This window comes from Nicotiana tomentosiformis, chromosome 3 (genome assembly GCF_000390325.3).
Source record: "Nicotiana tomentosiformis chromosome 3, ASM39032v3, whole genome shotgun sequence".
In the NCBI taxonomy this organism is placed as follows: Eukaryota; Viridiplantae; Streptophyta; class Magnoliopsida; order Solanales; family Solanaceae; genus Nicotiana; species Nicotiana tomentosiformis.
The window spans coordinates 6,910,724-6,925,458 of record NC_090814.1 but is presented as its reverse complement, the minus strand read 5'-3'; positions in this window follow the sequence as shown (position 1 = coordinate 6,925,458).

Below are 14,735 nucleotides of genomic sequence, written 5' to 3'. Positions count from 1 at the left end.
CACTAAATTTATAGATATCTGTACCTCCGTTTATGAAATTATTTCTTAGGCACCAAGTAGGGCTTACATTCTGTTCACTCTAAAAATTGAGTAACAATTAAACTTATATTGTGGTTTTAAGGATATGTGATTTAAACCGGTACCAATTGATAAACAACAAATTAAATAAATAAATTGGACAATAAAATATATCAAACCGGTCTGCGAACAATACCTCGACCTCGATTCGAGATAGTCTCGAGGTTAGTTAATAAAAACAGTAGAGGATGGAACAAACATCGATGAACAATAGGTAAAACAAAGAAAGCAGTGTATGTGTATATTCTTATCGGTGAATAATGATTGTCCTCTACAAGTGAATGAGATCCCTCTTTATATAATAGAGGAATCCTAAATAAGGTACAACTCTAATAACGGAAGTAGATCCCATGATTGACACTAATAACCGCTTTGATTTGATCTGTTTCGGAATTTCCGCCATGATCTTCGACCGGTTACTGATTTCTCGCCATTCCGTTATTACGCCTTACTCGAAGTCAGTCATGCTTGATCTCGATTGTTGCTGGCCTCGATCTCAATGAACACTTCGATCTCCAGGCTTGATGTTCTATCTTTGAGCTCGAGCGTGATCTATTATGCGGATACCCTCGAGGCAACTCCCCTGCCAACGAAATCAGGTATGCCCGATTTCGACCGTATACAGATAGTCCCCTTGTTTTTTGGAGTGTAACGAGAAGAAACGAATTCGAGACTTCGATTTAATACCTCGATCAATTATGACGTCAACATCGTGACGTAAGCGACAAAAGCGATTGAAGCGTCACGTCTGCACAGTTCCCAAGGTCATTAATTAACGCCAGTTGATGGTCGGCCACCAATAGTTTCAAACCATCAAAGTGGCTATTATAAATAGACCACCTTCATAATCTTCTCAAACTTTACTTTCAAACTTCTTCTAATCTTCAAAAGCTCTTCTATTTTCTTCAAGTTCATCAACTTTGCCGGTTTCTGTTTGCCAATCTCTTATTAAAACACAAATTCTGCCTTCTTCTTTCTTAAACCTCATATAGCAATGGCACAAACATCAAAGACCATTCCTCAAGAATAAAAGGCCTCCTCACCGCGGCCGACCGATGACAAAACACCGGTGGAGCCACGTATCGAAGAGTGCATCTCCGGGCCATGTGAACTTACTTCCGACTTTAAAGTCGAAAAACCCTCTTCGGTTCCTGGCCGATGCGAGCCCATGTCTAGATACATCTGTTCGATATCTGAAGGCGATCTCGAGCAGGTGAAAAAAGACTGCCACTGGGAGAATAAAGAGGTGGTGATTCCTACCCCGAGGAGGACATCACCACTCATGTGAAAGGGTTCTTACGTGTGTATACTTACCCTTTCATACTGGGTTCCGTCAATCCTGTCATAATCAACTTCTGCCGCCAATACCGGGTAACCCTAGGCCAGATCTACCCCTCTTTTTGGTGCATTATAATTTTGCTCAGATTCTTCTCGAGCAAGGTCGAGGGGATGCCTTTCACCCTCGATCATCTCATTAGGCTATACAACCCCCATCTTTATCGGGGCAGACTGATAAGGCTTCAGCGCCGGGCCAAGAAGGTGCTGTTCTCGAGTATAGACGAGGACAAGGACCGAGGATGGATGGGCCGGTTTGTCCGAGTCAGGACCTCCGACTTAATCCCCGCCGAGAAGATGCCATTCCCCGAAGAATGGAACATGAAGCGTAAGTAGAACCTCACCGATAACGTTTGATTACTTGTTATGTTTCCTTTACCTCTTCTCATCTATATTCTTCTTTATGTTGCAGCTTCCCCCTGGTTTCCTGGTGCAGTCCCAAACCTTGCAGGTTGGGTTCGACAATTGGTTTCAACCTCTTCGTATGCTGAGCGCTCGTGGTGCGATTTGGCCAAGGGTCGATGGGAGGCCAAAACTCATAGTAAGTTCCCCTGTCCGTGTTTGATGCTTTCCTGTGAAATACTTCTTTTTAACTTGATTTCTTCTCATACAGGTCTTGGAGATAATATCGTCATGAGTCCCGAAACCGACCAAAGATAAGAAAAGGAGAAGGGCCTCGCCTCCAGATACCCCAAAGCCCATGAAAAGCAGGGTTCGAAAGTCGAAGACTGATCCTGCCGTTCTGTCTACCGATGTAGTCCAAACTCTACGAGATGAAGACGAGGAGGGAGAAAATGTTGACTGCCTACTGGTGGCACGGAAGAGGGAAGGAATCAAAGCTTCGAGAACTGCTGAGAAGGTGATAGTCAAGGAGGTTCAGCCGCAGACCGAGGTGATCTCGGAGGAAGGTCCGAGTAGAGACCCCGAGTCATCGGGTGTTGATGATGCCTCCTGCCGTGATGAGCAACCGGCGGGTGTGCCCAAAGGGTCTAGTTCTAAGGCCCTTCAAAGAGAAGAGAATGCTTCAAGTGACTCGCTCGGGGCAATTAACATTGATGATTCACCGCCCGGCCCCACATTTTCTGAGGGGCAGTTTTGGGATGCCCGGTCCATGGGGACCCCCGATGTGGGACGGCCCCCGAAGGGGATGATATATTTCGTGGCTGGTTCGCGGGGGTCTATGATGTTCCCGACCTGGACGCATCACTCATTTTTGATGAGGCTCAGCGGCTTCTGAACCAAGTGAGTTTTATCCCATGTTACCATGCTTGCGTTTGTTCTTATTTCTCTAAGTCTGATTTTCTTCCTTTCTATACAAGCTATGACACTCCATCGAGAAGCATCCTCCAAATACCGAGCTGAGCTGGCCCGATGCGAGGCTGTTCTCAAAAAGCTTACGGAGGAAAGAGACCTTCAAACTCCTCTATGTGCAAAAAGAAGAGGAGATCATGAGTATTCGAGCCGAGCTGACAAGAGCTCATCAAGATCAGACTGAGCTCATTGAACGGGTAAAGTAAATTTTTGGGAGCTTGTTATGTATTAACATGATATTGGCGACTAACACTTTGATCCTGCAGGTTCAACAGAAGGCCGAATTGGTTGAGCAGCTTCGTGAGGAGGCCAACATGAAAGAGGCAGAGACTTTGGGGTGGAAGCAGAACATGTACTGTCTCGCCTCAGAGAAATATGCGGTTCGGGCCCAACTGTCTTCGGTTGAGCATAAACTCCAAAGTGTGAAGAAGGAAAACTTGGCCCGAGCCTAAAAGGTTGTAGAGCTCGAGGCTCGGTTGGCCGCTGAGCTTGTAAGGGCCACATCTGAGGCAGAGGCGCTCGTGGCCTCCTACCGAGCCGGCGCTGAAGACGCTAACACCAGGGCAAAGGATATTTCTGACGCTGCTGAGGTTAGATTGTCCCGTGTTGTCGAGCACGCTAGGCGCCAGTCTCAGAGAGAGACTCTTGAGGAGGTACATACTCGTGGCTTCGACCTCACGGCTGATATCGAGAGTGCAAAGGTTTTGGAGGACGAGGCCGGAGCTTTGCTTTCCGATAATGAAGACTCTTCGAGTGGATCCGAGAACGGAGGAGATGAAGATGAAGCTCCCGAAGATGCGGCTCCCGAGGCAGACTATGCACTTAGGATTCCTTTTCTTTTTGTGTAAGACCCTGTGTGGTATTTGTAAATACTTTGCATATATGAAAGATTCCCTTTCTTTTCGTTTCGTCTCCGATTTCTGATTTATGATAAATTCTGTTTTGCCTTTGACTTGTGAAAACTTTGTTGCAATAGGGTTGCTGTAGCCTCTATAATCGAGTGAGCAATAGCTCAAACTCAGAGTAGAACAAACCCTTAGGTTTTTTTAGCTAAGTGAGGGCGAGTTCCCGAGCTCAACAATATGTTCGGGATTTTGATTTTGGATGACTTGATCGAAGCCGTAATTGTACTGTTTTTATAGCCGAGTTCGAGTAAGTTTCAAACTCACAGTAACAAACCCCTTAAGGTTTTATATCAAATAATGATGAATCCTCGAGCTATATTCAAGTCAGTTTTATTTGAGCTCGGAATAATGGAACCCTTAGGTCCGAATTGAGTGAGAACAAAATCTCGAACTCTAAGTGTATTGGCCCTTATGCTCTTTAGATTGGGCCGATATGGCCTCTAAAAGATGGCTATTTTCCCCCTTTTTTCGGTTTAGAAGACTTAGTAAAAAATTTCTTTATGCCTTAACACGTATACTTTACCCATTGGGTTTTTTGAGGATTCGATTTTGATTGAAACCCCTTTGCTTTTTGTGCCTTAGCACGTTTGTGTTAAGATAATTTGATACCTCTTAAGGTTTTTCGAAGGCTGATTTCATCGAAGCCCTTTTGATTACTTGCCGAGGGTAGCCTTTTTAACCGATTTTTTAAAGAATTGGAAGGCTTATTTTTATTGCGGGATTCGAACGTCTCCAAGCCGCCTTAATTTGGCCGTAGCCTTTGGGTATGCCTCTTGGCCTTATTTCCCAATAACAGTTCGAACTTGTTCGAAGTGTTAGTCCCCGAGAGTGATGTCCTTGGCCTATAGATCGAGGGGTGCCTCTTTGAGGTCTTATGAATTTGAGTTTAGATTACTCGAATATGTCGATCGTCGACGGCTGTCCCCGAGTGTACGAGGTATATTTGCACTTGGCCCTTGAGCCATTTCTCACAAAATCATAAGTATGGAGCTTGTATAGTAGAAAATTTTCTTTGAGACACAAGACGTTTGATATAGAAATAATGCTTCTTTGTATAATTTATACATGCGTACATGTTTTGCCATCGGGGCTCGACTAATCTATACGGACACGGTTCATTCGACCGTTTGGCCCATTACAAAGTTTCTCTATCGAGACCCTTTGACACAAAGTATTTTCCTCAAAAGTGTAACTTCCGAGGGTGATGCCCCCCCAATATTCGAGGTTGATTGTAAAGAAGCCTTGGATACTGTTGAATTATCCTCAGGTAGCACATAATTATTGCCCAGTTAAAAACCTCGCCGGAAAAACCCACTTGGGACAAAAATCGATCTAAGGGAAAAAGAGTACAACGCGTGCTTTAAAACCTGAGGTCTCGATGTCTTCGATCGAACACCTGCAATGAGTTAGTGTCGAATATATAAATGAAAAAAGGGATAAAGTCATACCTTAGCAATAATACCGTTTGAGAAGCGATATGTTCCAATTATTTGGCAGTTGTTCGCCGTCCATCGTGCCGAGCTTATAAGATCCCTTTCCGACGATGTCGAGGACTTGGTAAGGTCCCTCCCAATTTGGGTCGAGCTTTCCTTCATTAGGATCTCGAGTGTTGATGGTGACTTTCCTTTGGACTAAGTCCCCGACTCTGAAGTGGCGAAGGTTAGTTCTCCTATTGTAGTATCTTTCGATTCGTTGCTTTTGTGCAGCCATTCGAACGAGTGCGGCCTCTCGTTTTTCATCCAATAATTCGAGGCTAGTATTCATAGCCTCGTGATTTGACTCTTCTGTTGTATGTCAAAACCTGGCACTGGGTTCCCCGACTTCGACTGGAATTAAGGCTTCGGAGCCATATACTAAGGAGAACGGGGTTGCGCCCGTACTGGACTTTGATGTTGTTCGATATGCTCAAAGGACTTCGGGTAGAATTTCACTCCATTTCCCCTTAGCATCGTTCAACCTTTTCTTTAGGTTTTGAATGATAGTTTTGTTCATCGATTCGGCCTGTCCGTTCCCATTAGGGTGATACGACGTTGATAATATCCTTTTTATTTTGTGGTCTTCGAGGAATTTTGTCACTTTGCTGCCGATAAATTGTTTTCCATTGTCACACACTATTTTGGTGGGTATCCCAAATCGACACACGATGTGATCCCAGATGAAGTCTATAACCTTTTCCTCTCTCACTTTCTCGAACGCCTGTGCTTCAACCCATTTAGAAAAATAGTCAGTCATAAATAAAATGAACTTAGCTTTACTTGGGGCCGATGGCAGAGGGCCGACGATATCCATTCCCCATTTCATGAATGGCCATGGGGATAAGACTGAATGAAGTTTTTCTCCGTGCTGATGGATCATCGGTGCAAACCTTTGACATTTATCACATTTTCGAACAAACTCCTAAGTGTATTTTTCCATGCTATCCCAGTAGTATCCTGCTCTAATGATTTTGTGAATCAGTGATTCAACGCCGGAGTGGTTCCCACAAGTGCCTTCATGGACCTCTCGTAGAACATAATCGGTGTCTCCTGGTCCTAAGCATACTGCCAATGGTCCATCGAATGTCCTTCTGTATAATATTCCATCTTCAGCCAATGTGAATCGAGCAGCTTTGGTTTGTAGGGCCCTCGACTCTTTAGGGTCCGATGGGAGCTTTTCGTTCTCCAAGTATTCAATATATTTATTCCTCCAATCCCAGGTTAAGCTTGTAGAGTTTATCTCGGCATGACCTTCCTCGATCACGGATCTCGAGAGTTGAACGACAACCCCTAAGCCGATCTCATCTTCCTCGACCGATGACCCTAAATTTGCAAGTGCATCGGCCTCACTGTTTTGTTCTCGAGATACATGCTGTAAAGTTCATTCCTTGAAACGGTGCAAAGTTACCTGCAGTTTGTCCAAATACCTTTGCATTCTATCCTCTCGAACTTCGAAGGTTTTGTTTACTTACTTCACCACCAGTAAAGAGTCACACTTGGCTTCAATGACTTCTGCTCCCAAGCTTTTAGCTAGCTCGAGACCTGCAATCATGGCCTCGTACTTAGCCTCATTGTTTGTCAACCTAGAAGTTTTGATAGATTGCCTAATAGTGCTACCCGTGGGCAGCTTCAAAACCATGCCTAGCCCGGACCCCTTCACATTCGAAGCACCGTGTGTGAAGAGGGTACATACCCCCGATGATGTACCCGATTTTAACAAGAGTTCCTTTCCAACTTTGGGTATGAGGGTTGGCGTGAAATCGGCCACGAAGTCCGCTAAAATTTGAGACTTGATGGTCGTACGTGGTTGATAGTTCGACGACCCATTTGGCCAATCGGCCCGATAGTTCGGGCTTGTGCAAAATATTAGAAGTGGGTAAGTGGTTAATACGCATATGGGGTGACATTGAAAGTATGGTCTTAACTTTCTAGAGGCGCTTATCAGTGAAAGTGCCTATTTTTCCAAGTGTGGATATCTAGTTTCTGCTTCTCCTAAGGTTCGACTTACATAATATGGAAATTGCGTACCTTGCTCTTCTCGAACTAGGACACCACTTACCGCGATTTTCGATACTGTCAAGTACAAGTAAAGTTTCTCATCTGCCTTTGGAGTGTGAAGCAGTGGTGGGCTCGATAAGTATCGCTTCAATTCTTCTAATGCATGTTGGCATTCCGGGGTCCAGGCGAAATTGTTCTTCTTTTTGAGTAGAGAGAAAAATCTGTGGCTTCGATCAGACGACCTCGAAATGAATTGGCCTAAGGGAGCTATCCGTCCAGTTAGCCTCTGCACGGCTTTTACACTGTCCATGATGGTGATGTCTTCGATGGCCTCGATTTTATCGGGGTTGATCTCGATCCCCCTATTCGATACCATGAAGCCAAGGAATTTGCCCGAACCAACCCCGAAAACACATTTCTCGGGGTTGAGCTTCATGTTGTATTTCCTTAAAATCTCAGATGTTTCCTGCAAATGAGCCAAATGGTCCTCTGCGCGTAGCGACTTAACTAGCATGCCATCAATATAAACTTCCATTGATTTACCTATTTGTTCTTCGAACATTTTATTTACTAGGTGTTGGTAAGTAGCTCCTGCATTTTTTTAGCCCAAGGGCATTACATTATAACAATATGTTCCATACTTGGTGATAAATGAAGTCTTTTCTCGGTCCTCCGGGTTCATTTGGATTTGATTGTACCCGGAATAGGCATCGAAAAAAGTAAGGATCTCGTGGCCGGCCATGGTATCGATCATGCGATCAATGTTAGGCAGTGGAAAAGAATCTTTGGGGCACACCTTGTTTAAATCCTTAAAATCTACACACATTCTAAGTTTGTTCTCTTTTTAGGGACTACAACTACATTGGCTAACCATTCAGGATATTTCACCTCCCGAATGGACCCTATTTTGAGAAATTTAGTTACCTTGTCTTTTATGAATGCGTGCTTTACCTCGGACTGGGGTCTTCTCTTTTGCTTCACCGGTTTGAACCTAGGTTCCAAGCTTAGCTGATGCGTCGTTATTTCCGGTGGGATCCCTGTCATGTCTAAATGGGACCAAGCAAAATAATCTATGTTATCAATAAGAAATTGAATAAGCTTTTTCCTGAGTTCGGGGGTTAATCCCGTTCCCAGGTATACCTTTCACTCGGGCAGGTACTCGATCAATATAACCTGTTCCAGCTCTTCGACCGTTGATTTGGTGGTGTCAGAATCTTCGGGAATAATAAAAGTTCGAGGGGTTAGAAAGTCCTCCTCTTCTTCTTCTTCTATCTCCTGCTTCCCTGATTCGGTCGAGGCTGGTGGTTGTGATTGCTATTTGACTTCTTGTTTACCTTTGATGCTCGACATTTCCGAGGTTGATGGTGTCGATATCGGTGTAACCTCATCTATTACAAACATTTCCTTTGCATCATGCTGCTCCCCATATACTGTTTTTACACCGTCCGATGTCAGGAATTTCATCATTTGTTGGAGAGTCGAAGGGAATACCCTCATATTGTGGATCCAAGGCCTTTCGAGCAGGGCATTGTACCTCATGTCGCCCTCGATTACGTGGAACTTGATATCTTGAATGGTTCCAGCCACGTTCGCTGGTAGAATAATCTCCCCTTTAGCTGTTTCACTGGCCATATTGAAGCCGTTTAAGACCCGAGCTGCGGGCACGATTTTATTTTGTAGGCCGAGTTGCTCCACGACCCTCGATCGGATGATATTCGCCTAGCTACATGGATCCACTAAAACACGCTTAACTTGAACTTTATTTAATAAGATAGAAATTACCAGAGCGTCGTTGTGGGGCTAAGAAATGCCTTCTGTTTCTTCGTCGTTGAATGATAAAGTGCCTTCGGGCACATAATCTTGGGTTCGTTTTTCCCTAGTGATTGATATCTTAGTGCGTTTGAATATGGGTCCCTGTGGAATGTCGACCCTATCGATGATCATATGAATGACATGTTGGGGTTGCTCCTGTTTATTTTACTTGTTGGCGTCCCTTTCTCTGAAATGATTCTTGGCTCGATCGCTAAGGAATTCTCGAAGGTGGCCCTCATTGAATAGATGGGCTACCTCCTCCCTTAATTGCCTGCAATCCTCGATCTTGTGACCATGCGTTCCATGATACTTGCACATCAAATTTGGGTTTCTCCGGGAAGGATCGGTTTGTATGGGTCTTGGCCACCTAGTATCTCTAATCCTTTCGATTGTCGATACAATGCCCGATGCATCGATGCTAAAGTTATATTATGATAACCGAGGTGCCTTTGTGTTATCGGCATACTTGTCAAAACCACTTTTGCTCATAAGTCATCGAGAATTCTATCCTCGATCACTTCTTCGATCGTTCCGGACGGAATTGCGTCCTGAACCATTGTTCCTTTGATCTGCGGTATATGGTTGATATCGATCTTTGTTCGACCTTGGATCCCTATCGACGTCCCTCTGGTTTTTAACTACCGACCTATTTGGATGTACTAAACCAGAAGGGGCTCGTAATTGGTCGTCCTCGACCTTGATATTCGATTGATATCGATTGTGCACATATTCCCAAGTTACAGTTGGATACTTGATCAAATTTTGTTTTAGCTGACGTGATGCTATCGAACTCCGCTCGTTCAACCCTTGGGTGAAAGCTTGAACGACCCAATCATCTGTGACCGGTGGCAACTCCATGCGTTTCATTTGAAATCGGGACATGAACTCCCTCAACATTTCATTATCCCTTTGTCTTACCTTGAAAAGGTTCGATTTTCTCGTTGCGACCTTTATGGCCCCATCGTGTGCCTTTACGAAAGAATCTGCTAACATGTCAAATGAGTCGATGGAATTTGGTGGCAGGTTGTGATACCAAATTATTGCTCCCTTCGAAAGGGTCTCTCCGAATTTTTTCAACAGCACAGATTCGATTTCATCATCTTCTAAATCGTTACCCTTGATGGTGCATGTATATGAAGTAACATGCTCGTTAGGATCGGTGGTCCCATTATATTTGGGTATGTCTGGCATATGAAACTTCTTTGGAATAGGCTTCGGAGCCGCACTTGGAGGAAACGACTTTTGTACAAACTTCTTTGAATCCATCCCTTTCAAGATTGGCGGTGCCCCCGGTATCTAATCAACTCGAGAGTTGTATGTCTCCATTTTTTTATCGTTGTCTTCGATTCTCTTCTCTCCTGATTCAATTCTTTTGGTGAGCTCCTCGAGCATTTTCATTACCGCAGGATTAGTCCCCAATTCGTTACCATTCGACCTTTCCGGTACTGGCTCGGTACGATGAGTAATTTCCGTCTTGACCCTATTCGGAGCTTATGTTGATTCTGTAACTGAGAAATAGCGGCTTGCTGAGCCTGAAGCATCTCGAATATCACTTGGAGACTGATTCCTTCGTCTCCTCTGCCCTGTGTTCCTTGGCCACTAGATCGGCCTTCTCTGCGTACACTCCCATCGAGATTTGTGCCTAAGTCCGCGTTTAGAGGAACGTGCAAATTAACATCGACTGGATTGGAAACCGGTGCTCCCCCGAGATTAGCTTGTGGCACCTCGACTCCTGGAGCAATCACATTTTCGTTTTCACCATGGAATCCTAGGCCATTGTCACCGTGTGTGGATGCGTTTTGTGAGTTTGACATATTTTAACCTGAAAGCAAATATACTTGACAAGAACAAGCGTAAAATAGTGTGTTTTACGAGAATCAGTACTGTACAATCACTATTATCCTTAGCCCCACGGTGGGCGCCAAACTGTTTACCCTAAAAATTGAGTAACAATTAAACATATATTGTGATTTTAAGGATATGTGATTTAAACGAGTACCAATTGATAAACAACGAATTAAATAGATAAATTGAACAATAAAATAAATCAAATCGGTCTGCGAACAATGCCTCGACCTCGATTCGAGATAGTCTCGAGGTTAGTTAATAAGAAGAGTAGAAGATGGAACAAACATCGATGAACAATAGGTAAAACAAAGAAAACATCGTATGTGTATATTCTTATTAGTGAATAGTGATTGTCCTCTACAAGTGAATGGGATCCCTCTTTATATAATAGAGGAATCCTAAATAAGGTATAACTCTAATAACGAAGTAGATTCCATGATTGGCACTAATAACCGCTTTGATTTAATCTGTTACGGGATTTTTGCCGTGATCTTCGACCGGTTACTGATATCTCGCCATTCCGTTATTACGTCTTACTCAAAGTCAGTCATGCTTGATCTCGATTGTTGCTGGCCTCGATCTCAATGAACACTTCGATCTCCAGGCTTGATGTTCTATCTTCGAGTTCGAGCCCGATCTATTATGCGGTTACCTTCGAGGCAATTCCCCTGCCAACGAAATCGGGTATGCCCGATTTCGACGGTATACAAATTCGCTAATTGTTTCTTTAACCCAAAGTAACAACTTATGGAAACTTTTTGATCGTGGAAATTAATTATGGAGAAATTTTCTTTTACAATCACAACAAGTAGTTTCCGTTAGTTAATTATGTTTCTTCCGCCCAAAAGCAATAATATGGTAGTTAACTTTTTTGACAAGAGGGGTTGCTCTGATGGTAAGTAACCTCTATTTTCAACCTTGAGGTTGTGAGTTCGAGTCACCCCAAGAGAAAGGTGGGGAGTTCTTGGAGGGAAAGATGCCGAGGGTCTATTGGAAACAACCTCTCTACCTTATGGTAGGGGTAAAGTCTGCATACACACTATCCTCCCTAGACCCCACTAGTGGGATTATACTGGGTTGTTGTTGTATATGGGAAGTTTCTCGGGCTCCATTTAGGAAATTAAGTGTGCAACAAGTAGGTTTCATTGGTTAATACTAGTATCTATAAATGTGCGTTACACGTTAATAATGGCACGTGATGTTAGTCCTCATTAGCATCCATTTGGACAACACTCAGATACATCTTCTAATATCCGATTTAACTCATATGAGTCCATTATATCCCATGGATCCAAGCAAAGCACATCTTCGGGCACTGACTGATCAAAGCTAATCAAATTCATTTGAGACATATCAGTCATATGATTAGCCACTTCAGAATATTCCACATGCGCTGAATTGTTGCACATATCAGGCTCCGACCGATCAAAATTATTTAGCATGGCTGTGGCTTCAACAGAATATTGCCCACAAGTAGTATAAGTCGCCTCTGGTTCTACTGCTACATAAACCTCGGGTACACCATCTAATATCTGATTTAATTCGTCCAATTCCTTTTCATCCCATTGATACAAGTCATCAGGCACTGCACTGGTAGTTCTGGCATCTCAAAAGTAGTCCCTTCAGCTGGTTTGTCAACACTATTATTCATCACCATTGATTCTTGAAAAGCCATTGTTTCGGAGTGTTCCAAATTCTTGCACATATTATAATAATCCTTGCAATTATTAGTAGCCAACAAGTCATCAACATAACTCGTTACCTCATCAGTTCCATCGGAAACGTTATTCAACGTCGTGATTGTGGAAGTTTCGGATGAACTGTTAACGTGCTTCAACTTCTTGATGGCGCAGAGAACATAATAATCTTTACAGTTTTGGTCGAACTTGTGAAGAATAACCTTAGAAAGCTCGTACTCCTTCATGAGCCAATGTCCATCTTTCTGATCTTCAGGGTAAAACACTTAATTCTTGTAAGACAAATTTGTCTTGAATCCAATATTAACCACTGAAGATGTGTTTCCCATATTTTTGTAGTGAACTGGTTTGCCCTTGTTGTCCTGTTTCCAAGTGCCCTTGTTTCCGACAGAACGATGATACCTTGCGTTGCTTTTCTTCTTCAGCTTTGTGATGAAATAGCGATAATTGGTGCTGTCCTCATCATCACCACAGGGTACTCCGTTGTCGTAAATCTCCCAAGGTTCTTGTTTGCCATAGACATCAACGTTAGTGGTAATAAAACCAGAATCATGCATCTCTTGTCCAGCGACGAATCTCAACAAGAACATAAGTCCTTCTGAATCGGTGGGACGGAAACGGAAACCCTCTTGACAGGCTGTTGTAAGTGCTCCATGAATCTGAACAAGAACGCAACTTTCTTCTGAAGAAGTTGAATACCTTGTAACCTTTATATGAAAAGAACAACAACAATAACCCTGGGTAGAGAGGCTGTTTCCGACAGACCCTCGGCTCCCTCCCTCCAAGAACTCCCCACCTTCTTCTTTGGGTGACTCGAATTCACAACCTCTTAGTTGGAAGTGAATGGTGCTTACCACTAGAGCAACCCACTCTTGTGAGGTTTGAGAGTATTTATAGATATCTGTACCACCGTTTAGGAAATTATTACTTAGGCGCGCAGCAAGTAGGGCTTATATTAGTTAATTGTTTCTTCAACTCAAAGCAACAGGTTATGGAAAGTTTTGATCGTGTTTATCTTTTCCCAATCGTATATGGAAAACTTTTCTTTTTTCATATTCATATGCGTATTTCCTATTTGTCCGTAGTTCCTTATATGTATTCTTTTCTATGATTAATGGAAGTTATTACACTTACTTCCACATATGATTAATTTTCTACATTTAAATGTACTTACTTTGTAATATAAAGAGATAAAGTTAAATCATTATGCGCTATAATTAGATTAATTTTTTGAATGTTGAGAATTTAAAACTTTAGTAATAAGGAAATAATAGTAAAGAAAATTCCAACTCTTTCTTTATACTATAAGCTAATTTTAAGTATTTGGTGTTTGTGACTTTTTTCCAACCCAAATAAGCTATCCACGACCCTTTTAATTTCAGAGTAATCGGAAAGACAGATAAAAACTGCATGACTATGGATTAATGATATAATAGGATCGAAAGTTCAATCACAATGAGAATAGAGTGAAAAGGGCAACATATTCTTTAGGAAAAATGCATAAGTACCTGACCTATAGCCGGATTCTCAACTACACATTCTACCTTTGTTGGGGTTTTATTACCCTCCTAAACTATTTTAAAATAGAATAAATCCACCCTTGAGATACTACAACTAGATTTCTGCTTGGAGGTGAAATATATGCCCTAGACAAGTATATATTTTATTAAAATATTATTTTTCTTTTCTTTCCCTTATTTTCTTCTTTCTCTTTTCTCTTTTTCATTTACCTCGTCACCGTCAAACTAAACAACAAAGTTTCACCCTATGTTCTAATTTTTGGCCCCTGATCTGTTCTCTTTTTTTCCCGGCTGCTAAGCTAGGCTTATGGCCTTTAAATGACTATTATGGTAATGGCGTTTTGGATGGTTTCTATCACCGGTAATTGTGTGGGCATAAAAATGGTGGCTCTTATGATTGAGAGGCGAGTAATAGTGAATTATGTGAGTACATGTGTGTCTGCTGGGTAAGAAAAGGCTTCTTCCAGTTTAAAATTTCAAAAACTCCATTTTTTTCAACAGAAAAAAGATTTTCCGGTGATGGACATTTCCAGCCCTTGATAGGAAGGTATGAAAGTCGAGGATTAGGGTAGTAGAGTAGGTAGTGTAGAGTAGTCATAACAGTAGTATTGACGCATTTATGACTAACCGTTATTTTTTTTTTTATTGTTGATCACCTTACTATCTTGTTGTTTCTATTCTGCTTTTATATGGCTTTTTGGTACTGTCAATTCTTGTCTATATTTTTATTATTGTGGTGCTTACGCTTTCCTGAGC